Below are 24,697 nucleotides of genomic sequence, written 5' to 3' on the forward strand. Positions count from 1 at the left end.
GCTGCCCTGCAGAGGATGGAGCAGCACAGGAATGCTGTGGAGGGCCCTTCTACTGGGTAATGTATCTCAGGTAACACAGGCTGTCCTGTAGAGATTGGAGCAGCACAGCAATGTTGTTGACGGCCCTTCTACAGGGGAACGTATGTTAGGTAATTCAGGCTGCCCTGGGTCGGATTGTGCACTTCAGGAATGCTGTGAAGGGTCTTCATCAGGGGAATGTATCTTATGTGACTCGGGTTGCCCTAGAGAGGCTGGTGCACTTCAGGTATCCTGTGGAGGGCCCTTTTACATGGAATGTATCTTGGGTAACAAAGGCTGCCCTGGAGAGGATGGAGCAGCAGAGGAATGCTGTTGAGGGCCCTTCTACAGGGGAATGTATCTTAGGTAATACAGGCTGCCCTGGAGAGGCTGGTGCTCTTCAGGAGTGCTGTGGAGGCCCCTTCTACAGGGGAATGTTTCTCAGACCCCATTGTGAAGTAACCCGGTCTGCCCTGGAGAGGATGCAGCAGCACAATAAGGCTGTGGAGGGCCGTCCTACAGTGGAATGTATCTTAGGTGACACAGGCTGCCCTGGTGAGGCTTGTGCACTTCAGGAATGCTGTGGAGGGCCATTCTATAGGGAATGTATCTTAGGTTACACAGGCTGCCCTGGAGATGATGGAGCAGCACAGGAATGCTGTTGAGGGCCCTTCTACAGGGAAATGTATCTTAGGTAATACAGGCTACCCTGGAGAGGATGGTGCACTTCAGAAATGCTGTGGATGACCCTTCTACAGGGGAATGTATCTTAGGTAACACAGGCTTTCCTGGAGAGGATGGAGCAGCACAGGAATCCTGTGGAGGGCCCTTCTACAGGGGAATGTATCTTAGGTAACACAGGCTGTCGTGGAGAGGATGGAGCAGCACAGGAACGCTGTGGAGGGCCCTTCTCCAGGGGAATGTATCTTATGTGACACAGGCTGCCCTGGAGAGGATGGTGCACTTCAGGTATGCTGTGGAGGGCCCTTCTACAGGGGAATGTATATTATGTGACACAGGCTGCCCTGGAGAGGATGGTGCACTTCAGGTATGCTGTGGAGGGCCCTTCTACAGGGGAATGTATCTTATGTGACACAGGCTGCCCTGGAGAGGATGGTGCACTTCAGGTATGCTGTGGAGGGCCCTTCTACAGGGGAATGTATCTCAGGTAACACAGGCTGCCCTGGAGAGGATGGAGCAGCACAGGAATGCTGTGGAGGGCCCTGCTACAGGGGAATGTATCTTAGGTGACACAGGCTGCCCTGGAGAGGCTGGTGGTCTTCAGTAATGCTGTGGAGGGCCCTTCTACAGGGGAATGTATCTTATGTGACACAGGCTGCCCTGGAGAGGATGGTGCACTTCAGGAATGCTGTCGAGGGCCTTTCTCTACAGGAGAATGTATCGTAGGTAACACAGACTGCCCTGGAGAGGATGAAGCAGCATAGGAATGCTGTGGAGGACATTTCTAAGGGGGAAAGTATCTTAGGTAATACAGGCTGCCCTGGAGCAGATTGTGCACTTCAGGAATGCGGTGGAGGGTCTTCGTCAGGGGAATGTATCTTATGTGACTCAGGTTGCCCTGGAGAGGCTGGTGCACTTCAGGAATGCTGTGGAGGGCCCTTCTATAGGGAATATATCTTTGTTGACACAGGCTACCCTGGAGATGATGGAGCAGCACCGGAATGCTGTTGAGGGCCCTTCTACAGGGAAATGTATCTTAGGTAATACAGGCTGCCCTGCAGAGGATGGAGCAGCACAGGAATGCTGTGGAGGGCCCTTCTACTGGGTAATGTATCTCAGGTAACACAGGCTGTCCTGTAGAGATTGGAGCAGCACAGCAATGTTGTTGACGGCCCTTCTACAGGGGAACGTATGTTAGGTAATTCAGGCTGCCCTGGGTCAGATTGTGCACTTCAGGAATGCTGTGAAGGGTCTTCATCAGGGGAATGTATCTTATGTGACTCGGGTTGCCCTAGAGAGGCTGGTGCACTTCAGGTATCCTGTGGAGGGCCCTTTTACATGGAATGTATCTTGGGTAACAAAGGCTGCCCTGGAGAGGATGGAGCAGCAGAGGAATGCTGTTGAGGGCCCTTCTACAGGGGAATGTATCTTAGGTAATACAGGCTGCCCTGGAGAGGCTGGTGCTCTTCAGGAGTGCTGTGGAGGCCCCTTCTACAGGGGAATGTTTCTCAGACCCCATTGTGAAGTAACCCGGTCTGCCCTGGAGAGGATGCAGCAGCACAATAAGGCTGTGGAGGGCCGTCCTACAGTGGAATGTATCTTAGGTGACACAGGCTGCCCTGGTGAGGCTTGTGCACTTCAGGAATGCTGTGGAGGGCCATTCTATAGGGAATGTATCTTAGGTTACACAGGCTGCCCTGGAGATGATGGAGCAGCACAGGAATGCTGTTGAGGGCCCTTCTACAGGGAAATGTATCTTAGGTAATACAGGCTACCCTGGAGAGGATGGTGCACTTCAGAAATGCTGTGGATGACCCTTCTACAGGGGAATGTATCTCAGGTAACACAGGCTGCCCTGGAGAGGATGGAGCAGCACAAGAATGCTGTGGAGGGTCCTTCTACAGGAGAATGTATCTTAGGTAATGCAGTCCGCCCTGGAGAGGATGGAGCAGCACAGGAATGATGTGGAGGGCCCTTCTACAGGGGAATGTATCTTCGGTGACACAGGCTGCCCTGGAGAGGCTGGTGCTCGTCAGGAATGCTGTGGAGGGCCCTTCTACATGGGAATGTTTCTCAGACCCAATTGTAAAGCAACCCAGGCTGCCCTGTAGAGGCTGGTGCACTCCAGGTATGCTGTGAAGGGCCCTTCTACAGGGGAATGTATCTTGGGTAACACAGGCTGTCCTGGAGAGGATGCATCAGCACAGGAAACCCGTGGAGGGCCCTTCTACAGGGGAATGTATCTCAGGTAACACAGGCTGCCCTGGAGAGGATGGAGCAGCACAGGAATGCTGTGGAGGACCCTTCTACAGTGAAATGTATCTTATGTGACACAGGCTGCCCTGGAGAGGATGGTGCACTTCAGGTATGCTGTTGAGGGCCCTTCTACACGGGAATGTGTCTTAGGTAACACAGGCTTTCGTGGAGAGGATGGAGCAGCACAGTAATCCTGTGGAGGGCTCTTCTACAGGGGAATGTATCTTAGGTAACACAGGCTGTCCTGGAGAGGATGGAGCAGCACAGGAATGCTGTGGAGGGCCCTTCTCCAGGGGAATGTATCTTATGTGACACAGGCTGCCCTGGGGAGGATGGTGCAGTTCAGGTATGCTGTGGAGGGCCCTTCTACAGGGGAATGTATCTTATTTGACACAGGCTGCCCTGGAGAGGATGGTGCACTTCAGGTATGCTGTGGAGGGCCCTTTTACAGGGGAATGTATCTTATGTGACACAGGCTGCCCTGGAGAGGATGGCGCACTTCAGATATGCTGTGGAGGGCCCTTCTATAGGGGAATGTATCTTAGCTAACACAGGCTGCCCTGTAGAGGATGGAGCAGTACATGAATGCTGTTGAGGCCCTTCTACAGGGGAATGTATCTTAGGTAATACAAGCTGCCCTGGAGAGGATGGAGCAGAACAGGAATGCCGTGGAGGGCCCTTCTACAGAGGAATGTATCTTATGTGACACAGGGTGCCCTGGAGAAAGGAAATGAAATGAAAACAAATTTGTAAAGCGCAACTCAGCCCAATGGGCATCAAGGCGCCTAACCAAAAGCTAGATAGATAGAATGGACTTGCTTACTGGTAGCCCTTAATAAAACACGCAGGGCCCGATTCACAGAACAAACTTAAGACAAAATCCTAAACTTAGTACCATTTTGGTATTCACAGAATGCACTTACTACGTCTGGTATTCACAGAATGAACTTACTACTTTTGCGATTCACAGAATAAACTTACTACTTTTGCTATTCACAGAATGGATTTAAGACTACTAACTTTACGTCCGCACTCGGGCCGGAAATTCCGGCCCGGAGGCGGAGCGTCCGGCCCGGAGGCGGAGCTTCCGGCCCGGAGGTGGAGCTTCCGGCCCGGAGGCGGGGCTTCCGGGCCGGAGGCGGAGCTTCCAGGCCGGAGGCGGAGCTTCCGGCCCAGAGGTGGAGATTTTAAATCTCCGCCACTGGCCGGAATCCCCACCTCCGGGCCGGAAGCTCCGCCTCCGGGCCGGAAGCTCCGCCTCCGGGCCGGAAGCCCCGCCCCCGGGCCGGAAGCTCCGCCTCCGGGCCAGAATTTCCGGCCCGAGTGCGGACGTAAAGTTAGTAGTCTTAAATCCATTCTGTGAATAGCAAAAGTAGTAAGTTTATTCTGTGAATCGCAAAAGTAGTAAGTTCATTCTGTGAATACCAGAAGTAGTAAGTGCATTCTGTGAATACCAAAATGGTACTAAGTTTAGGATTTTGTCTTAAGTTTGTTCTGTGAATCGGGCCCCATGTTTTGAGCGCTTTTTTTAAACTGGACAAGTGACGGTTGAGTCTTAATTTCTGCGGGAAGGGCATTCCATAAACGGGGAGCCAAATTGGAGAAAGCTCTACCACCCCATCTGATTTTCTTTACCCGGGGGACTACCAAAAGATTCTTCTCAGAAGAGCGCAGGCTCCTGCTCGGAGTATAGAAGGTTAGCAAAGAGCCAAGTGCGTTAGAAGATCCGGAGAAAAGGGCTCCAAACACTAAGCATAGGAGTTTAAAAGAAATCCTCTGCTGGATTGGAAGCCAGTGCAGGCTTTTTCTGGCTAAAGTAGCCGAGGACAAAATGGGTGTGGCGATAACGAATCTTGCTGCGGCATTCTGTTCCACCTGGAGGCGAGAGATAAGACCCTTGTTGATATCAGCATACAAAGCATTACAGTAGTCCAGTCTTGAACCCACTAGAGCAACTACCGTCTGCTTACGAGCCTGAGGGGAGAGATAGTGAGCAATTCTCCTCAGAATCTTGATGACCCCCCCAACAAGTGGCCACCGTTCTGTTAACCTGTAGAGTCATATTCAGTGAGGTGTCGAATATAACGCCGAGATTCCTAGCCGAACAAGATGGTATAGGGCAAGTTCCCAAAGATGGGGCCACCACTCATTGGACCAGATATCCTGATTGTTACCAAAAATCAACACCTCTGTTTTTTCACCGTTCAGCTTCGGGGAATTTTGAATCATCCATTCTGCAACTGCTTGCATGCAGTTCCTGAAGTTGAGGGCGGAGGTGCAGGCCGAATGAGCTAAGGACACCATAATTTGGGTATCATCAGCGTATGACACCACCTCCATCCCCTTAGATTTCACAAGCCTAGCAAGTGGGGCCACATAGATGTTGAACAGGGTCGGACTCAAGGCCGACCCCTGTGGAACCCCACATTGCAGGGATTTAGCAGGGGAGAGGAACTCTCCAAGCTTGACCCTCTTCTCTCTTAGCTCTAAAAAAGAGGACAGAAGGCTCAGGGCCGGGCCCGCCACTCCTAACTCCCTCAAACGAGATGTTAAAGTTGAGGGAGACAGGGCTGCCGTAAGATCCAGTAGGACCAAAAGAGTGGTCTGACCCTGGTCCACCTTCAGTCGGATGTTATTCACCACCATAGTAAGTGCCGACTCCGTACTATGGAATTTTCTGAAACCATGTTGGGAGTTGTCCAGATAACCAGAGGAGTCCAGAAAGGCCGACAGATGGAGATTCAGGTGGGATTCGAGCATTTTAGCTGGAGCGGGCAGCAGAGATATCGGACGGAAGTTTTTCAGTATTTCTGGGTCCAAGGTGGGCTTCTTAAGCAAGGGCCTCACTATCGCCTTTTTCCAGGTTACTGGAAAGGTCCCCTGTGCCATGGCATCGTTCATCACCTCAGCAACGGAGGTAATAACGTATCCTGACAGGATTTCAACACTTTCAGGGGACAAGGATCCTGAGGAGAAGCTGATTTTGTCTTTTTCAGCAAAAGCTCAAACTCCTCAAGGGACAGCGGAGGAAAATGAGTAAGGGTCTTAGACGAATCTCTATTCCACGAACCCATTGTTTCCAAGGCCGAGGAAGAATGAATACCCAAAGTGATCCTCTGTGATTCCAGGGCAAGGTAGATGTCCTCAATTTTGTTGTGGAAGAACTCCGAGATTTTATTGCACAGCTCTTGCGACCCTACCACAGGATCAGGCACTTGAAGAGAAAAGAGGGAATCCACGATCTTAAAAAGTTCCTTAGATGACGAAAGGGAAGAGGTGAGATTAGAGAAAAACTCCTGTGTTGTATTCAAAGATGAAGCCACTCAGGTAAGTTTACTGCAACCTTTATTATCTGACCATCCGCTCTCACCACAGTGAGTAACCCAGCATGAACATTCTAACATGAACTCCGCAGGGTCATACCATACTCTAGCGAGGAGGGGGGGTGGAACATACCAACTCCATTAAGTATACTAAGATTGTAACACATCTCCCACTGGAGGGATTACAACAAACAATAATTCACAAAGTGTTTACAACTCTGTCTTTGCTCCATGTTTGTCCGTTCTCTAAACGAACTACTCTTCTACTTGTGCTTTCCACCCTTTGAAGTACACCAAATTTGCTCGTTCCAGGTTGCACCTTGCCGGGTTTCCTAACACACACAGTCGTGTTGGGTTTTATCTCCACATCTTTTGCTCCATGTTTACCATCATACCAAGACTTACATTTCTGTTGATGAGACACCACTCTTTCCTCAATGCGACCTAAGTCTGGTACCACACTTTTTCCCCCACCCAACCACCTCGGATTCATTTTTGTGCTGGGTTCCCTTCCTCTGAGAAACACAAATGGGGATAACCCTGTGACCCCATTGGGCGTGGTGTGATATGCCCACATGGCTTCTCTCAATGATTCCTCCACATTCAACCCATTGGTGATGGCTAGTTGTATGTGTTCCTTGATCATACGATTCACCCTTTCTACCAGTCCATTGGCTTTTGGACAATAGAGAGCAGTCTTTTCATGCCTTATATTGTGTTCTTCCAAAAACTCTTTTATTGCCTCAGAGATGAATTGTACTCCATTGTCCGTTACCAGGGTGGCTGGGATGCCTTCATATGCAAAGATGTTCTTCAGAAATGCAATAAGATTGTTTGTTGTGGTGGACGCTGTGAACTTAAAGTTTACCCAATGGGAAGTGTAGTCCACCAACACGAACATGAACCTCTTTTGCTGCCCCAGGATGTCCATGGGACCTACAATGTCCATGGCCAGTTTTGTCCACGGAATCATTGGCACATTGATGGGGGCCAATGGAGCCTTGTGAGTGATCCTCGTCGCCAGTGTTGTATTCAAAGATGAAGCCACTCAGGTAAGTTTACTGCAACCTTTATTATCTGACCATCCGCTCTCACCACAGTGATTAACCCAGCATGAACATTCTAACATGAACTCCGCAGGGTCATACCATACTCTAGCGAGGAGGGGGGGGTGGAACATACCAACTCCATTAAGTATACTAAGATTGTAACATCCTGCTTTTCCTTTATCACCCTGGCCTTATAATCTCGCAGCAGATGTTTGTATGTCTCTCTTTCCCTGGGGTCCCAGAATTTCCGCCATTTCCTTTCCTGTCTCCTAACGCCTTGCCTCAAAAGCCTTAATGGCTCAGAGAACCACGGAGCAGAAGGTTTACGTCTTGCTGCATACCGAAGGGAAGTGGGGGCTAACACATCAACCGCTCGCGAGATGGAAATAGCGAGCTCTTGTGCAGCCTCACCAACTTCCTTGGTAGAGGAATGTGAGCTAGCCGCTATGAAAGGAATAAGAGATTCGTTAGTAATATTCTTGTAGCACATTTTGGGTACTCTATTAATGGAGCTCAATTTAGGCGCCCTTCTAAGGGCACAGCCAGATGATCGGACCAAATCAGCCGTAAGGGGGGGCCGACTGACAGCCTCGGGTCATTGGAAAACACCCCATCTAAAATATGACCCGCTCGATGAGTTGGGCTGCTTACCAGTTGGCTAAAGCCACACGCGTCCAGCGAGTCAACCAGGGAAAGTGTATCGTTAGAACCCAAATCATCCAAATGAAAATTTAGATCTCCAAGAATAGTCAGATGGGGCTTACCAAAATAAGGTTCCAGAATTCTAAGCAGTTCACAGCTAAAATTAGATCTAGGACCAGGTGGTCTGTAAATAAGAACACCTGTGAAAGATACAGATGGGGAGCAAAAAATACAAAAGTACAAGGCCTCAAAAGAGTCTGAAGTCTCGGACAGGGCTTTAATACTACAAGTCAGGAAAGTTTCATAGAGAATTGCCAGCCCACCGCCCCTACATCTTGTTCTATCGAGTCTCTGCAAAGCATATCCATCCGGAGGATGGTGCACTTCAGGTATGCTGTGGAGGGCCCTTCTACAAGGGGATGTATCATATGTGACACAGGCTGCCCTGGAGAGGATGGTGCACTTCAGGTATGCTGTGGAGGGCCCTTCTACAGGGGAATGTATTTCAGGTAATACAGGCTGCCCTGGAGAGGATGGAGCAACACAGGAATGCTGTGGAAGGCCCTTCTACAGGGGATTGTATCTTAGGTAACACAGGCTGCCCTGGAGAGGATGGAGCAGCACAGGAATCCTGTGGAGGGCCCTTCTACAGGGGAATGTATCTTAGGTAACACAGGCTTTCCTGGAGAGGATGGAGCAGCACAGGAATCCTGTGGAGGGCCCTTCTACAGCGGAATGTATCTTAGGTAACACAGGCTGTCGTGGAGAGGATGGAGCAGCACAGGAACGCTGTGGAGGGCCCTTCTCCAGGGGAATGTATCTTATGTGACACAGGCTGCCCTGGAGAGGATGGTGCACTTCAGGTATGCTGTGGAGGGCCCTTCTACAGGGGAATGTATCTTATGTGACACAGGCTGCCCTGGAGAGGATGGTGCACTTCAGGTATGCTGTGGAGGGCCCTTCTACAGGGGAATGTATCTTATGTGACACAGGCTGCCCTGGAGAGGATGGTGCACTTCAGGTATGCTGTGGAGGGCCCTTCTACAGGGGAATGTATCTCAGGTAACACAGGCTGCCCTGGAGAGGATGGAGCAGCACAGGAATGCTGTGGAGGGCCCTGCTACAGGGGAATGTATCTTAGGTGACACAGGCTGCCCTGGAGAGGCTGGTGGTCTTCAGTAATGCTGTGGAGGGCCCTTCTACAGGGGAATGTATCTTATGTGACACAGGCTGCCCTGGAGAGGATGGTGCACTTCAGGAATGCTGTCGAGGGCCTTTCTCTACAGGAGAATGTATCGTAGGTAACACAGACTGCCCTGGAGAGGATGAAGCAGCATAGGAATGCTGTGGAGGACATTTCTAAGGGGGAAAGTATCTTAGGTAATACAGGCTGCCCTGGAGCAGATTGTGCACTTCAGGAATGCGGTGGAGGGTCTTCGTCAGGGGAATGTATCTTATGTGACTCAGGTTGCCCTGGAGAGGCTGGTGCACTTCAGGAATGCTGTGGAGGGCCCTTCTATAGGGAATATATCTTTGTTGACACAGGCTACCCTGGAGATGATGGAGCAGCACCGGAATGCTGTTGAGGGCCCTTCTACAGGGAAATGTATCTTAGGTAATACAGGCTGCCCTGCAGAGGATGGAGCAGCACAGGAATGCTGTGGAGGGCCCTTCTACTGGGTAATGTATCTCAGGTAACACAGGCTGTCCTGTAGAGATTGGAGCAGCACAGCAATGTTGTTGACGGCCCTTCTACAGGGGAACGTATGTTAGGTAATTCAGGCTGCCCTGGGTCAGATTGTGCACTTCAGGAATGCTGTGAAGGGTCTTCATCAGGGGAATGTATCTTATGTGACTCGGGTTGCCCTAGAGAGGCTGGTGCACTTCAGGTATCCTGTGGAGGGCCCTTTTACATGGAATGTATCTTGGGTAACAAAGGCTGCCCTGGAGAGGATGGAGCAGCAGAGGAATGCTGTTGAGGGCCCTTCTACAGGGGAATGTATCTTAGGTAATACAGGCTGCCCTGGAGAGGCTGGTGCTCTTCAGGAGTGCTGTGGAGGCCCCTTCTACAGGGGAATGTTTCTCAGACCCCATTGTGAAGTAACCCGGTCTGCCCTGGAGAGGATGCAGCAGCACAAGAAGGCTGTGGAGGGCCGTCCTACAGTGGAATGTATCTTAGGTGACACAGGCTGCCCTGGAGAGGCTTGTGCACTTCAGGAATGCTGTGGAGGGCCATTCTATAGGGAATGTATCTTAGGTTACACAGGCTGCCCTGGAGATGATGGAGCAGCACAGGAATGCTGTTGAGGGCCCTTCTACAGGGAAATGTATCTTAGGTAATACAGGCTACCCTGGAGAGGATGGTGCACTTCAGAAATGCTGTGGATGACCCTTCTACAGGGGAATGTATCTCAGGTAACACAGGCTGCCCTGGAGAGGATGGAGCAGCACAAGAATGCTGTGGAGGGTCCTTCTACAGGAGAATATATCTTAGGTAATGCAGTCCGCCCTGGAGAGGATGGAGCAGCACAGGAATGCTGTGGAGGGCCCTTCTACAGGGGAATGTATCTTAGGTGACACAGGCTGCCCTGGAGAGACTAGTGCTCGTCAGGAATGCTGTGGAGGGCCCTTCTACATGGGAATGTTTCTCAGACCCAATTGTAAAGCAACCCAGGCTGCCCTGTAGAGGCTGGTGCTGTTGAGGGCCCTTCTACAGGGAAATGTATCTTAGGTAATACAGGCTACCCTGGGGAGGATGGTGCACTTCAGAAATGCTGTGGATGACCCTTCTACAGGGGAATGTATCTCAGGTAACACAGGCTGCCCTAGAGAGGATGGAGCAGCACAAGAATGCTGTGGAGGGCCCTTCTACAGGAGAATGTATCTTAGGTAATGCAGTCCGCCCTGGAGAGGATGGAGCAGCACAGGAATGTTGTGGAGGGCCCTTCTACAGGGGAATGTATCTTAGGTGACACAGGCTGCCCTGGAGAGGCTGGTGCTCGTCAGGAATGCTGTGGAGGGCCCTTCTACATGGGAATGTTTCTCAGACCCAATTGGAAAGCAACCCAGGCTGCCCTGTAGAGGCTGGTGCACTCCAGGTATGCTGTGGAGGGCCCTTCTACAGGGGAATGTATCATAGGTGTTGGACCCGGCCTCGTAGAATGGCCCTCCGTGCCCCGCACCACCGAAACCTGGTACCTACAGCCCAAGCCCACGGCCCAGCCGAACCTCCCCACCAGGACACACGCACCGACCCGGACATCCCCGTCCCTGGCCTCTCTCCTTTCGGCCACCCCGGGCCCGCGTGCCCACTTCATGCACCAAGATGGCCGCCCGGCCCCAGCGCGACCCGGGCCTAGAGGCGCCACTCCGGCTGGAGGACATCACGCTTCCAGGGGATGAGAGAGGGAGGAGCAGTTTCTATCGCACCTCTGAACTCCCCCGGAACGATGGGTTTCGATCGGCCCTCCGGCCTCCCTGAGGGCTGGCTCCATGCCTGCTGGGTGTCTGGGACTCCTCCCGACCCGGCCCTGAAAGGATCAAAAGACTATAGCAGGAAATCCCGACAAGCGACCCCCAGGTGACAAGACCCCTGTCTGCACAGACTCCGGACATCAAAGAGGGGTCGACCTATAACAAGGGGTGCTCTGGGTCTGTCCGGCAGATTCAACGCTGGAACAATGAGAGCCTGCCGACGTGGTCGCGGCTCCTGGAACTTGAACCCACCTGAGCCCTGCTGAGTGACTCGCGGCTCCCTGAAGATCGTAAGACCTCCAAACTTGTACCTGAGCCCTGCTGAGTGACTCGCGGCTCCCTGAAGATCGTAAGACCTCCGAACTTGTACCTGAGCCCTGCTGAGTGACTCGCGGCTCCCTGAAGATCGTAAGACCTCCGAACTTGTACCTGAGCCCTGCTGAGTGACTCGCGGCTCCCTGAAGATCGTAAGACCTCCGAACTTGTACCTGAGCCCTGCTGAGTGACTCGCGGCTCCCTGAAGATCGTAAGACCTCCGAACTTGTACCTGAGCCCGCTGAGTGACTCGCGGCTCCAACCGACTCTCACGGTCCCGCCGGACCCCGACTACAACATCGTATCCCCCAGCTCGAGGATTGTGAGCTGTGCGCCGGATACGTCCCTGCTTGAACCTTTACCAGAGACTGTCCCGCTACCCCCTACCCCTTCCGCGACTCTTGAGCCCGTGCTCACCTTGTACATATTTGCAGTGATAACCTACTTGATAAAGATTGTTTTCTCAGAATACCCGGCGTGGTCACTCTGTGTCGTGTGGTGCCAGAAGTACGATCCTAGATACGAGATTCCTCCCCCCTGGGGAGTCTCCCGCCAGTGCCCGGCTACGATACCTTGAGGGTGGGACTCAGGGTAGTCAGGACCCCTTCCAGGCTCCTCTGAGGTCGCCGTCTAACATTGGTGGCAAGCGACGGGATTCGGGCCCATCACCTAGAGATCGTACCGTGAACAACGGAAGCACTACCGACAAAAATGGCAGAAGGGAGCGCCGTGAGCCCTGCAGAAACCAGCGCCAACAGGGTGTTCCAGGTGGAGCAGCTAGAAGAATACACACACAAGGAGCTAAAGCAATTCTGCAAAGAACTTAAAATCGCTACCACTGGTCTCAACACTAAAGAGGATTTGCAGAAAGCACTGAAAACTTGGGTGGAGACCGGGGCCTCCCGCCCGGAAGGCACGGGGGAGCGCCCCGACGAAGCCGAACCCCCCCAAAGTGAAAGCAGTAGTAATCAGGTGCGAGGCATCGTACCGGACGGGGGCCTATCCCCAGAAGAGCTCGCGGACAGAGAGAGAAGCCGCAATAATGAACTCGAGTTAGCCAAACTCAAAATCGAGGGCGAATTGAAGTTAGCGGAAAAAAAGCTAGCAGTAGAGCAAATGCGTGTACAAGGCGAACTAGAAGAAAAGAAGCTCCAACGGGAGCACGAAGGAAGGAAGCTCCAACTAGAGCACGAACGCAGCTTGAAAGAAATCGAGCTCAAGGCCAGAAGCGAGGAAGGAAGGCCCCCGGGAAACCGAGAGACGGCCCCCCCAGCGGAACAGAAGGTCCACATCCCCAAGGATGTGGTCAAGGAATATTATAAAAACGATGACATTCAGCAATGGTTCAGGGCCTACGAGGTCGCCATGACCTCCCATCGGATCCCGCAGAAGGATTGGGGGGCGGGGTTGTGGGGGCGGTTTCTGAGCGAAGGAAGGGATACCCTGCTCGACCTACCCCTCTCCCTGCAGACCTCCTACAGCCACATGAAAGAGGCTCTACTCACAAGATACGGCCTCACCCCAGAAATGTACCGTCAGCGATTCCGGGACTGCCGGAAGATCCCGGGCACCACCTGGGTGGAGTATGTAAACTTTTTCAGTCGGGCCTTCGATGGGTGGATCAAGGGCAGCAAAGTCACCACCCTTGCCGAACTCACTGACCTCATGTTGTGGGAACATCTGGCTGCGAACTGCTTCATAGAACTACGTCAGCATCTGCTTGACAGCAAGCTCACAGATCCCCGGAAGCTGGCTGTGGAGGCCGACCGCTGGACCAACACCCGGGTCTCCCGGGGCATGGTAGGAGAGTACCCCCGAGCCGGTCAGGGACCACCCCGCCAGAGAGGGGGAGGGAACCAGGGAGGGCCGAGAGAGTCCCAGCCTAGCCCCCCGAAGACACAACCTCCACCTTTCCCGGCGCCCCCCCCACCGGTGACAGGGCCCCCTGGGAGACGGGGACACCGGGTGACCGTCACATGTTTCCGTTGCCAGAAACCCGGGCACTACGCCAATGACCCAGAGTGCCCCAAGGCCACCCAAGTCTCCCCTACCACCCCTGCGAGACAGATAGCCAACGTAGCTCTGGGGGAGGAGGTGGAGGAAGCCGAGGAGTGGGAACCCGCAGCAATGGCCCTAGTATCCCTGGGGGATAGAGAGATGATCCCTGGTAGCCTCCTACCCTCCAACACACAGAAGTACGGGCAGCTCGTCAAAATCAATGGCCACCAGGTAGAGGCCCTGCGGGACACCGGGGCCAGTATCACCGGTGTCCTCAGGCACCTAGTCCCCGAGGAGCAGATCCTCCCCAACGTCTTTTGCCCCGTAATCTCCGCAGACAATAGAGAAAGTATGTGTCAGGTAGCCCTGGTGCCGTTTGAGTGGGGAGGGGTGATAGGTAAACTCAAGGTGGCCGTAAGAACCTCCCAGCCGGTCGACTGCCTCTTAGGGAACGACCTAGAGAGTTCTCCCTGGAAGCACGTCGAGCGCAAGGCCCACCTAGGAATGATGGGACTCCCCGAGTGGGTGTGCGCCACCACCCGATCTATGTCAGCCCGGCTCACTCCCCGGAGAGAAGTCGAGAGCACCCCGATCGAAGAGACCAGTACAGTCCCCGCCGAGGGTCCTCCCGTCCCCCCAGCAGAAGGGTCCGTCGCCCGCGACGAACCCGCACCATCCGACCCCGCCCCGGTCCCCGAGTTGGGAGATCTACCCGAATTGGCACATTGGCGCCACGAGGGCGGGCCCACTCGGGAAGAGTTTTGCCGGGAGCAAGCCACTTGTCCTTCCCTGGTCGGACTGCGGCGCCAGGCCGAGGGCCAAGCCGCAGGTGACCAGACCGGGACACACCGAATCTATTGGGAAAATAGCATCTTGTACAGTGAGCAGAAGTCGGTGGAGTTGGGATCCGGACGGGTACTGGTGGTACCCCTCCGCTTCCGAGATTTCCTCCTGGGCTTAGCCCACGACGTCCCCCTCGCCGGCCACCTGGGTCAGGACAAGACCTACAGCCGACTAGTGACCCATTTTTACTGGCCTAGAATGAGAGCAGCAGTAGAGGCCCACTGCAAGTCCTGCCCCACGTGCCAGGCTAGTGGGAAGAGTGGGGGGAAGTGCAAGGCTCCCCTCCAACCCTTCCCGGTCGTCAGTACCCCTTTTGAACGAGTCGGGATCGACATCGTGGGACCACTGGACCCCCCCACCTCCCAAGGAAAACCTTTTCATCTTGGTCCTCGTGGACCACGCCACCCGCTATCCTGAGGCTATTCCCCTACGCACCATTACGGCCCCCGTGGTGGGCCGGGCCCTGATGGGAATCTTTTCCAGGGTGGGTTTTCCCCGCGAGGTCGTGAGCGATCGCGGCACTAATTTTATCTCGAAGTATATGACGTCCCTGTGGCAACAATGTGGGGTGTCCTATAAGTTCACCACCCCGTACCATCCCCAAGGGAACGGCCTAGTAGAAAGGTTTAATAGGACTTTGAAAGGGATGATCGCTGGCCTAGAAGAGCCCCTCCGGCGTAAGTGGGACGTCCTGCTCCCCTGCCTCTTGTTCGCTTACCGGGAGGTCCCCCAGAAATCCTTAGGGTTCAGCCCGTTTGAATTACTCTATGGACACCCCGTCCGAGGTCCCCTCAGTTTGGTTAAGGAAGGGTGGGAGGCAGCACCCCAGACCACCCCCCGAGATGTGTTCCAATACGTCCTGGCCCTCCGAAACCAGACCAGGAAGTTCCGAGAACTGGCCGAGGCCAACCTGGAGGCAAGTCAAGAGGAGATGAAGCGCTGGTACGACCAGAATGCCACTCTGGTCGAGTTCCAGCCGGGCCAGCAGGTGTGGGTCATGGCCCCCGTGAAGCCTGGCGCCCTCCAGGACCGATGGACTAGGCCTTACAAGGTGGTTGAGCGGAAGAGCGAAGTCACATACTTGGTAGACGTCCAGTCACCTCGGGATCCCCTCCGGGTCCTGCACGTGAACCGCCTCAAGCCTCACTTCCAGCGGACAGAACTGAGCCTCCTGCTGGCCACCGATGACGGGGCCGAAGATGAGTCGGATCCCCTCCCGGACCTCCTGTGTGTAAAGGAGCAGGATGGCTCCGTGGAAGGAGTGAACCTCTCCCCAGCCCTCACTGCCCAGCAACAAGCGGACTGCCGCCAGCTCCTGAGACAATTTTCCGACCTCTTCTCCCTGACCCCCCGGGTCACCAACTGGTGTGTTCATGACGTGGACACCGGGGACAGCCCGCCGGTGAGACACCGAGCCCTTTGGTTCCTGACCGGGTCCGGTCCTGCATTCAAGCGGAAGTCTCGAAGATGTTGACCCTGGGGGTGATCGAGCCCTCTGACAGTCCCTGGGCCAGCCCCGTGGTCCTGGTCCCGAAGGCAGCGGCCCCCGGTGTCGCCCCCGAGCTCCGATTCTGCGTGGACTACCGGGGGCTCAATGACGTTACCCGAGCCGATGCCCACCCCATTCCACGAGCCGACGAACTCATTGACCGACTAGGGGCAGCCCGGTTCCTCAGCACATTCGACCTCACCTGCGGATACTGGCAGATTGCGCTCACCGAAGGGGCCAAGGAGCGGTCCGCTTTCTCCACCCCCGATGGGCACTACCGCTTCCGCGTAATGCCCTTCGGGATGAAAAATGCCCCGGCCACTTTCCAGCGACTGGTGAATAGGGTCCTGGCCGGGCTAGAACAGTTCAGCGCGGCATATCTGGACGACATCGCTGTCTTCAGTTCGGAGTGGAGTGAGCACCTCCAGCACCTCCGGAGGGTGCTAACCGCCCTGCACCAGGCAGGCCTCACAGTAAAAGCCAGCAAGTGCCAGATCGGGCAAGGATCCGTGGTCTACTTGGGGCACCAGGTCGGGAGTGGCCAGGTCGCCCCTCTACAGCCAAAGATCGACGCCATCCTGGCCTGGGAACCACCCATCACCCAGACAGAGGTCCGAGCCTTTCTGGGACTCACGGGCTACTACCGAAGATTCATTCGGGGGTATGGCAGCCTTGTCGGCCCTCTCACAGAACTCACGTCTAAAAGACAGCCAAAGAAAGTGCAGTGGACGGCTGCCTGCCAGGAAGCTTTCGATGCCCTAAAAAAGGCCATGTGTACTGCCCCCGTCCTCCAGGCTCCCGACTACGCCAAGGAGTTCATAGTCCAGACCGATGCCTCCGAGCATGGCATTGGGGCCGTCCTGTCCCAAGTAAATGACCAAGGCCTAGACCAGCCCGTCGCCTTCCTCAGTCGGCGGCTGTTGCCCCGAGAACAGAGATGGAGCACCATAGAGCGCGAAGCCTTTGCCGTGGTCTGGGCACTCAAAAAGCTACGACCCTACCTGTTCGGCACCCATTTCAGAGTCCAAACTGACCATCGGCCCTTGCGATGGCTCATGCAGATGCGAGGAGAAAACCCCAAGCTACTGCGGTGGTCAATCTCCCTCCAGGGGATGGATTTCACTGTGGAACACCGCCCTGGTACGGACCACGCCAATGCTGACGGCCTCTCCCGGTTCTTCCGCCTCAGCGAAGAGAAGCCCCCCAAGCTGATGGGCAGTTCTCTCCGGCTTTCAGCTGGGGGGGACGCGTGTTGGACCCGGCCTCGTAGAATGGCCCTCCGTGCCCCCGCACCACCGAAACCTGGTACCTACAGCCCAAGCCCACGGCCCAGCCGAACCTCCCCACCAGGACACACGCACCGACCCGGACATCCCCGTCCCTGGCCTCTCTCCTTTCGGCCACCCCGGGCCCGCGTGCCCACTTCATGCACCAAGATGGCCGCCCGGCCCCAGCGCGACCCGGGCCTAGAGGCGCCACTCCGGCTGGAGGACATCACGCTTCCAGGGGATGAGAGAGGGAGGAGCAGTTTCTATCGCACCTCTGAACTCCCCCGGAACGATGGGTTTCGATCGGCCCTCCGGCCTCCCTGAGGGCTGGCTCCATGCCTGCTGGGTGTCTGGGACTCCTCCCGACCCGGCCCTGAAAGGATCAAAAGACTATAGCAGGAAATCCCGACAAGCGACCCCCAGGTGACAAGACCCCTGCCTGCACAGACTCCGGACATCAAAGAGGGGTCGACCTATAACAAGGGGTGCTCTGGGTCTGTCCGGCAGATTCGACGCTGGAACAACGAGAGCCTGCCGACGTGGTCGCGGCTCCTGGAACTTGAACCCACCTGAGCCCTGCTGAGTGACTCGCGGCTCCCTGAAGATCGTAAGACCTCCGAACTTGTACCTGAGCCCTGCTGAGTGACTCGCGGCTCCCTGAAGATCGTAAGACCTCCGAATTTGTACCTGAGCCCTGCTGAGTGACTCGCGGCTCCCTGAACATCGTAAGACCTCCGAACTTGTACCTGAGCCCTGCTGAGTGACTCGCGGCTCCCTGAAGATCGTAAGACCTCCGAACTTGTACCTGAGCCCTGCTGAGTGACTCGCGGCTCCCTGAAGATCGTAAGACCTCCGAACTTGTACCTGAGCCCGCTGAGTGACTCGCGGCTCCAACCGACTCTCACGGTCCCGCCGGACCCCGACTACAACATCGTATCCCCCAGCTCGAGGATTGTGAGCTGTGCGCCGGATACGTCCCTGCTTGAACCTTTACCAGAGACTGTCCCGCTACCCCCTACCCCTTCCGCGACTCTTGAGCCCGTGCTCACCTTGTACATATTTGCAGTGATAACCTACTTGATAAAGATTGTTTTCTCAGAATACCCGGCGTGGTCACTCTGTGTCGTGTGGTGCCAGAAGTACGATCCTAGATACGAGATTCCTCCCCCCTGGGGAGTCTCCCGCCAGTGCCCGGCTACGATACCTTGAGGGTGGGACTCAGGGTAGTCAGGACCCCTTCCAGGCTCCTCTGAGGTCGCCGTCTAACAATAGGTAACACAGGCTGCCCTGGAGAGGATGGAGCAGCACAGGAATGGTGTGGAGGGCCCTTCTACAGGGGAATGTATCTTAGGTAATACAGGCTGCCCTGGAGAGGATGGAGCAACACAGGAATGCTGTGGAGGGCCCTTCTACAAGGGAATGTATCTTAGGTAACACAGGCTGCCCTGGAGAGGATAAAGCAGCACATGAATCCTATGGAGGGCCCTTCTACAGGGGAATGTATCTTAGGTAACACAGGCTGTCCTGGAGAGGATGCATCAGCACAGGAAACCCGTGGAGGGCCCTTCTACAGGGGAATGTATCTCAGGTAACACAGGCTGCCCTGGAGAGAATGGAGCAGCACAGTAATGCTGTGGAGGACCATTCTACACTGGAATGTATCTTATGTGACACAGGCTGCCCTGGAGAGGATGGTGCACTTCAGGTATACTGTGGAGGGCCCTTCTACACGGGAATGTATCTTATGAGACACAGGCTGCCCTGAAGAGGATGGTGCACTTCATGTATGCTGTGGAGGGCCCTTCTATAGGGGGATGTATCTCAGGTAACGCAGGCTGCTCTAGAGAGGCTAGTACACTTCAGGTATGCCGTGGAGAGCCCTTCTACAGGGCAATGTATCTTAGGTAACACCGGATGCCCTGGAGAGGCTGGTGCACTTCACGAATGCTGTTTAGGGCCCTTCTACAGGGGAATGTATCTTAGGTAATACACGCTGCCCTGGAGAGGATGGGGCAGCACAGGAATGCTGTGGAGGGTCCTTCTACAGGGGTATGTATCGTAGGTAACACAGGCTGCCCTGGAGTGGATGGAGCAGCACAGGAATGCCGTGTAGGGCCCTTCTACAGGGGAATGTATCTTATGTGACACAGGCTGCCCTGGAGAGGATGGTGCACTTCAGGTATGCTGTGGAGGGCCCTTCCACAAGGGAATGTATCTCAGGTAACACAGGCTGCCCCGGAGAGGCTGGTGCACTTCAGGAATGCCGTGGAGGGCCCTTTTACAGGGGTATGTATCTTAGGTAACACAGGCTGCCCTGGAGAGGCTGGTGCTTTTCAGGAATGCTGTGGACGGCCCTTCTCCAGGGGAATGCATCTTATGTGCCTGGAGAGGATGGTGCACTTCAGGAATGCTGTTGAGGCCCCTTCTCTACAGGAGAATGTATTGTAGGTAAGATAGGCTGCCCTGCAGAGGATGGAGCAGTACAGGTATGATGTGGAGAGCAATTCTACAGGGGAATATATCTTAGGTAATACAGTCTGTCCTGGAATGGATGGTGCACTTCAGGGTTGCTGTGGAGGACCCTTCTACAGGGGAATGTACCTTATGTGACACAGGCTGCCCTGGAGAGGCTGGTGCACTTCAGGTAGGCTGTGGAGGGCCCTTCTACAGGGAATGAATCTTAGGTGACACAGGCTGCCCTGGAGAGGATGGAGCAGCACAGGAATGCTGTTGAGGGCCCTTCTACAGCGGAATGTATCTTAGGTAATACAGGCCGCCCTGGTGAGGCTGGTGCTCTTCAGGAATACTGTGGAGGGCCCTTCTCAGGGGAATGTTTCTCAGACTCCATTGTGAAGTAACCCAGGCTGCCCTGGAGAGGATGGAGCAGCACAGGACTGCTGTGGAGGGCTCTTCTACAGGGGAATGTATCTTATGTGACACAGGCTGCCCTGGGGAGGATGGTGCACTTCAGGAATGCTGTTGAGGGCCCTTCTCTACAGGAGAATGTATCGTAGGTAACACAGACTGCCCTGGAGAGGATGAAGCAGCATAGGAATGCTGTGGAGGACCCTTCTAAGGGGGAAAGTATCTTAGGTAATACAGGCTGCCCTGGAGCAGATTGCGCACTTCAGGAATGCGGTGGAGGGTCTTCGTCAGGGGAATGTATCTTATGTGACTCAGGTTGCCCTGGAGAGGCTGGTGCACTTCAGGAATGCTGTGGAGGGCCCTTCTATAGGGAATGAATCTTTGTTGACACAGGCTACCCTGGAGATGATGGAGCAGCACCGGAATGCTGTTGAGGGCCCTTCTACAGGGAAATGTATCTTAGGTAATACAGGCTGCCCTGCAGAGGATGGAGCAGCACAGGAATGCTGTGGAGGGCCCTTCTACTGGGTAATGTATCTCAGGTAACACAGGCTGTCCTGTAGAGATTGGAGCAGCACAGCAATGTTGTTGACGGCCCTTCTACAGGGGAACATATGTTAGGTAATACAGGCTGCCCTGGAGAGGATGGAGCAGCACAGGAATGCTGTTGAGGGCCCTTCTACAGGGGAATGTATCTTAGGTAATACCGGCTGCCCTGGAGAGGCTGGTGCTCTTCAGGAATGCTGTGGAGGCCCCTTCTACAGGGGAATGTTTCTCAGACCCCATTGTGAAGTAACCCGGTCTGCCCTGGAGAGGATGCAGCAGCACAAGAATGCTGTGGAGGGCCGTCCTACAGTGGAATGTATCTTAGGTGACACAGGCTGCCCTGGAGAGGCTTGTGCACTTCAGGAATGCTGTGGAGGGCCATTCTATAGGGAATGTATCTTAGGTGACACAGGCTGCCCTGGAGATGATGGAGCAGAACAGGAATGCTGTTGAGGTCCCTTCTACAGGGAAATGTATCTTAGGTAATACAGGCTGCCCTGGAGAGGATGGTGCACTTCAGAAATGCTGTGGATGACCCTTCTACAGGGGAATGTATCTCAGGTAACACAGGCTGCCCTGGAGAGGATGGAGCAGCACAAGAATGCTGTGGAGGGCCCTTCTACAGGGGAATGTATCTTAGGTGACACAGGCTGCCCTGGAGAGGCTGGTGCTCGTCAGGAATGCTGTGGAGGGCCCTTCTACATGGGAATGTTTCTCAGACCCAATTGTAAAGCAACCCAGGCTGCCCTGGAGAGGCTGGTGCACTCCAGGTATGCTGTGGAGGGCCCTTCTACAGGGCAATGTATCATAGGTAACACAGGCTGCCCTGGAGAGGATGGAGCAGCACTGGAATGGTGTGGAGGGCCCTTCTACAGGGGAATGTATCTTAGGTAATACAGGCTGCCCTGGAGAGGATGGAGCAACACAGGAATGCTGTGGAGGGCCCTTCTACAAGGGAATGCATCTTAGGTAACACAGGCTGTCCTGAAGAGGATGCATCAGTACAGGAAACCGGTGGAGGGCCCTTCTACAGGGGAATGTATCTCAGGTAACACAGGCTGCCCTGGAGAGGATGGAGCAGCACAGGAATGCTGTGGAGGACCATTCTACACTGGAATGTATCTTATGTGACACAGGCTGCCCTGGAGAGGATGGTGCACTTCAGGTATACTGTGGAGGGCCCTTCTACACAGGAATGTATCTTATGAGACACAGGCTGCCCTGAAGAGGATGGTGCACTTCATGTATGCTGTGGAGGGCCCTTCTATAGGGGGATGTATCTCAGGTAACGCAGGCTGCTCTAGAGAGGCTAGTACACTTCAGGTATGCCGTGGAGAGGCCTTCTACAGGGCAATGTATCTTAGGTAACACCGGATGCCCTGGAGAGGCTGGTGCTCTTCAGGAATGCTGTGGAGGGCCCTTCTACAGGGGAATGTATCTCATGTGACACAGGCTGCCCTGGGGAGGATGGTGCACTTCACGAATGTTGTTTAACGCCCTTCTACAGGGGAATGTATCTTAGGTAATACAGGCTGCCCTGAAGAGGATGGGGCAGCACAGGAATACTGTGGAGGGTCCTTCTACAGGGGAATGTATCGTAGGTAACACAGGCTGCTTTATAGAAGGTGGAGTTGCACAAGAATGCTGTGAGGGCGCTTCTTCAGGGGAATGTATCTCAGGTAACACAGGCTGCCCTGGAGAGGATGGGGCAGCACAGGAATGCTGTGGAGGGCCCTTCTACAGGGGAATGTATCTTAGGTAATACAGGCTGCCCTGGAGTGGATGGAGCAGCACAGGAATGCCGTGTAGGGCCCTTCTACAGGGGAATGTATCTTATGTGACACAGGCTGCCCTGGAGAGGTTGGTGCACTTCAGGTGTGCTGTGGAAGGCCCTTCCATAAGGGGATGTATCTCAGGTAACACAGGCTGCCCTGGAGAGGCAGGCTGGTGCACTTCAGGAATGCTGTGGAGGGCCCTTTTACAGGGGTATGTATCTTAGGTAAAACAGGCTGCCCTGGAGAGGCTGGTGCTTTTCAGGAATGCTGTGGACGGCCCTTCTCCAGGGGAATGCATCTTATGTGCCTGGAGAGGATGGTGCACTTCAGGAATGCTGTTGAGGCCCCTTCTTTACAGGAGAATGTATTGTAGGTAAGACAGGCTGCCCTGCAGAGGATGGAGCAGCACAGGTATGATGTGGAGAGCACTTCTACAGGGGAATATATCTTAGGTAATACAGTCTGTCCGGGAATGGATGGTGCACTTCAGGGTTGCTGTGGAGGACCCTTCTACAGGGGAATGTACCTTATGTGACACAGGCTGCCCTGGAGAGGCTGGCACACTTCAGGTAGGCTGTGGAGGGCCCTTCTACAGGGAATGTATCTTAGGTGACACAGGCTGCCCTGGAGAGGATGGAGCAGCACAGGAATGCTGTTGAGGGCCCTTCTACAGCGGAATGTATCTTAGGTAATACAGGCCGCCCTGGTGAGGCTGGTGCTCTTCAGGAATGCTGTGGAGGGCCTTCTCAGGGGAATGTTTCTCAGACTCCATTGTGAAGTAACCCAGGCTGCCCTGGAGAGGATGGAGCAGCACAGGAATGCTGTGGAGGGCTCTTCTACAGGGGAATGTTTCTTAGGTGACACAGGCCACCCTGGAGAGGCTGGTGCACTTCAGGAATGCTGTGGAGGGCCCTTCTACAGGGAATGTATCCTAGTTGCCCCAGGCTGCCCAGTAGAGGATGGAGCAGCACATGAATGCTGCTGAGGGCCCTTCTACAGGGGAATGTATCTTAGGTAATTCAGGCTGCCCTGGAGAGGATGGTGCACTTCAGGAATGCTGTGGAGAGCCCTTCTACAGGGGAATGTATCCTATGTGACACAGGCTGCCCTGGAGAGTCTGGTGCACTTCAGGTATGATGTGGAGGGCCCTTCTACAGGGGAATATATCTTAAATGACACAGGCTGCCCTGGAGAGGATGGTGCACTTTAGGTATGCTGTGGAGGGCCCTTCTACAGGGTAATGTATCTTAGGTAACACAGACTGCCGTGGAGAGGCTGGTACACTTCAGGTATGCTGTGGAGGGCTCTTCTACAGGCAAATGTATCTTGGGTGACATAGGCTGCCCTGGAGAGGCTGGTGGACTTCAGGAAGGCTATGGAGGGCCCCTCTACAGGGGAATGTATCTTAGGTGACACAGGCTGCCCTGGAGAAGCTGGTGCACTTCAGGTATGCTGTGGAGGGCCCTTCTACAGGCGAATGTATCTTAGGTAACACAGGCTGCCCTGGAGAGGCTGGTGCACTTCAGGAATGCTGTGGAGGGCCCTTCTACAGGGGAATGTATCTTAGGTGACACAGGCTGCCCTGGGGAGGATGGAGCAGCACAGGAATGCTGTGGAGAGTCCTTTTTCAGGGGAATGTATCGTAGGTAACACAGGCTGCTCTATAGAGGGTGGAGTAGCACAGGAATGCTGTGAGGGTCCTTCTTCAGGGAATGTATCTCAGGTAACACAGGCTGCCCTGGAGAGGATGGGGCAGCACAGGAATGCTATGGAGGTCCCTTCTACAGGGAAATGTATCTTAGGTGACACAGGCTGCCCTGGAGAGGCTGGTGCACTTCAGGAATGCTGTGGAGGGCCCTTCTACAGGGGAATGTATATTTTGTGACACAGGCTGTCCTGGAGAAGATGGTGCACTTCAGGTATGCTGTGGAGGGCCCTTCTCCAGGGGAATATATCTTAGGTGACACAGGCTGCCCTGCAGAGGCTGGTGCTCTTCAGCAATGCTGTGGATGGCCCTTCTCCAGGGGAATGTATCTTAGGTAATACAGGCTGCCCTGGAGAGGATGGTGCACTTCAGGAATGCTGTGGAGGGTCCTTCTGCAGGGGAATGTATCTCAGGTAACACAGGCTGCCCTGGAGAGGCTGGTGCACTTCA

The sequence above is a fragment of the Triturus cristatus genome, chromosome 7, assembly GCF_964204655.1.
Source record: "Triturus cristatus chromosome 7, aTriCri1.1, whole genome shotgun sequence".
Taxonomy (NCBI): domain Eukaryota; kingdom Metazoa; phylum Chordata; class Amphibia; order Caudata; family Salamandridae; genus Triturus; species Triturus cristatus.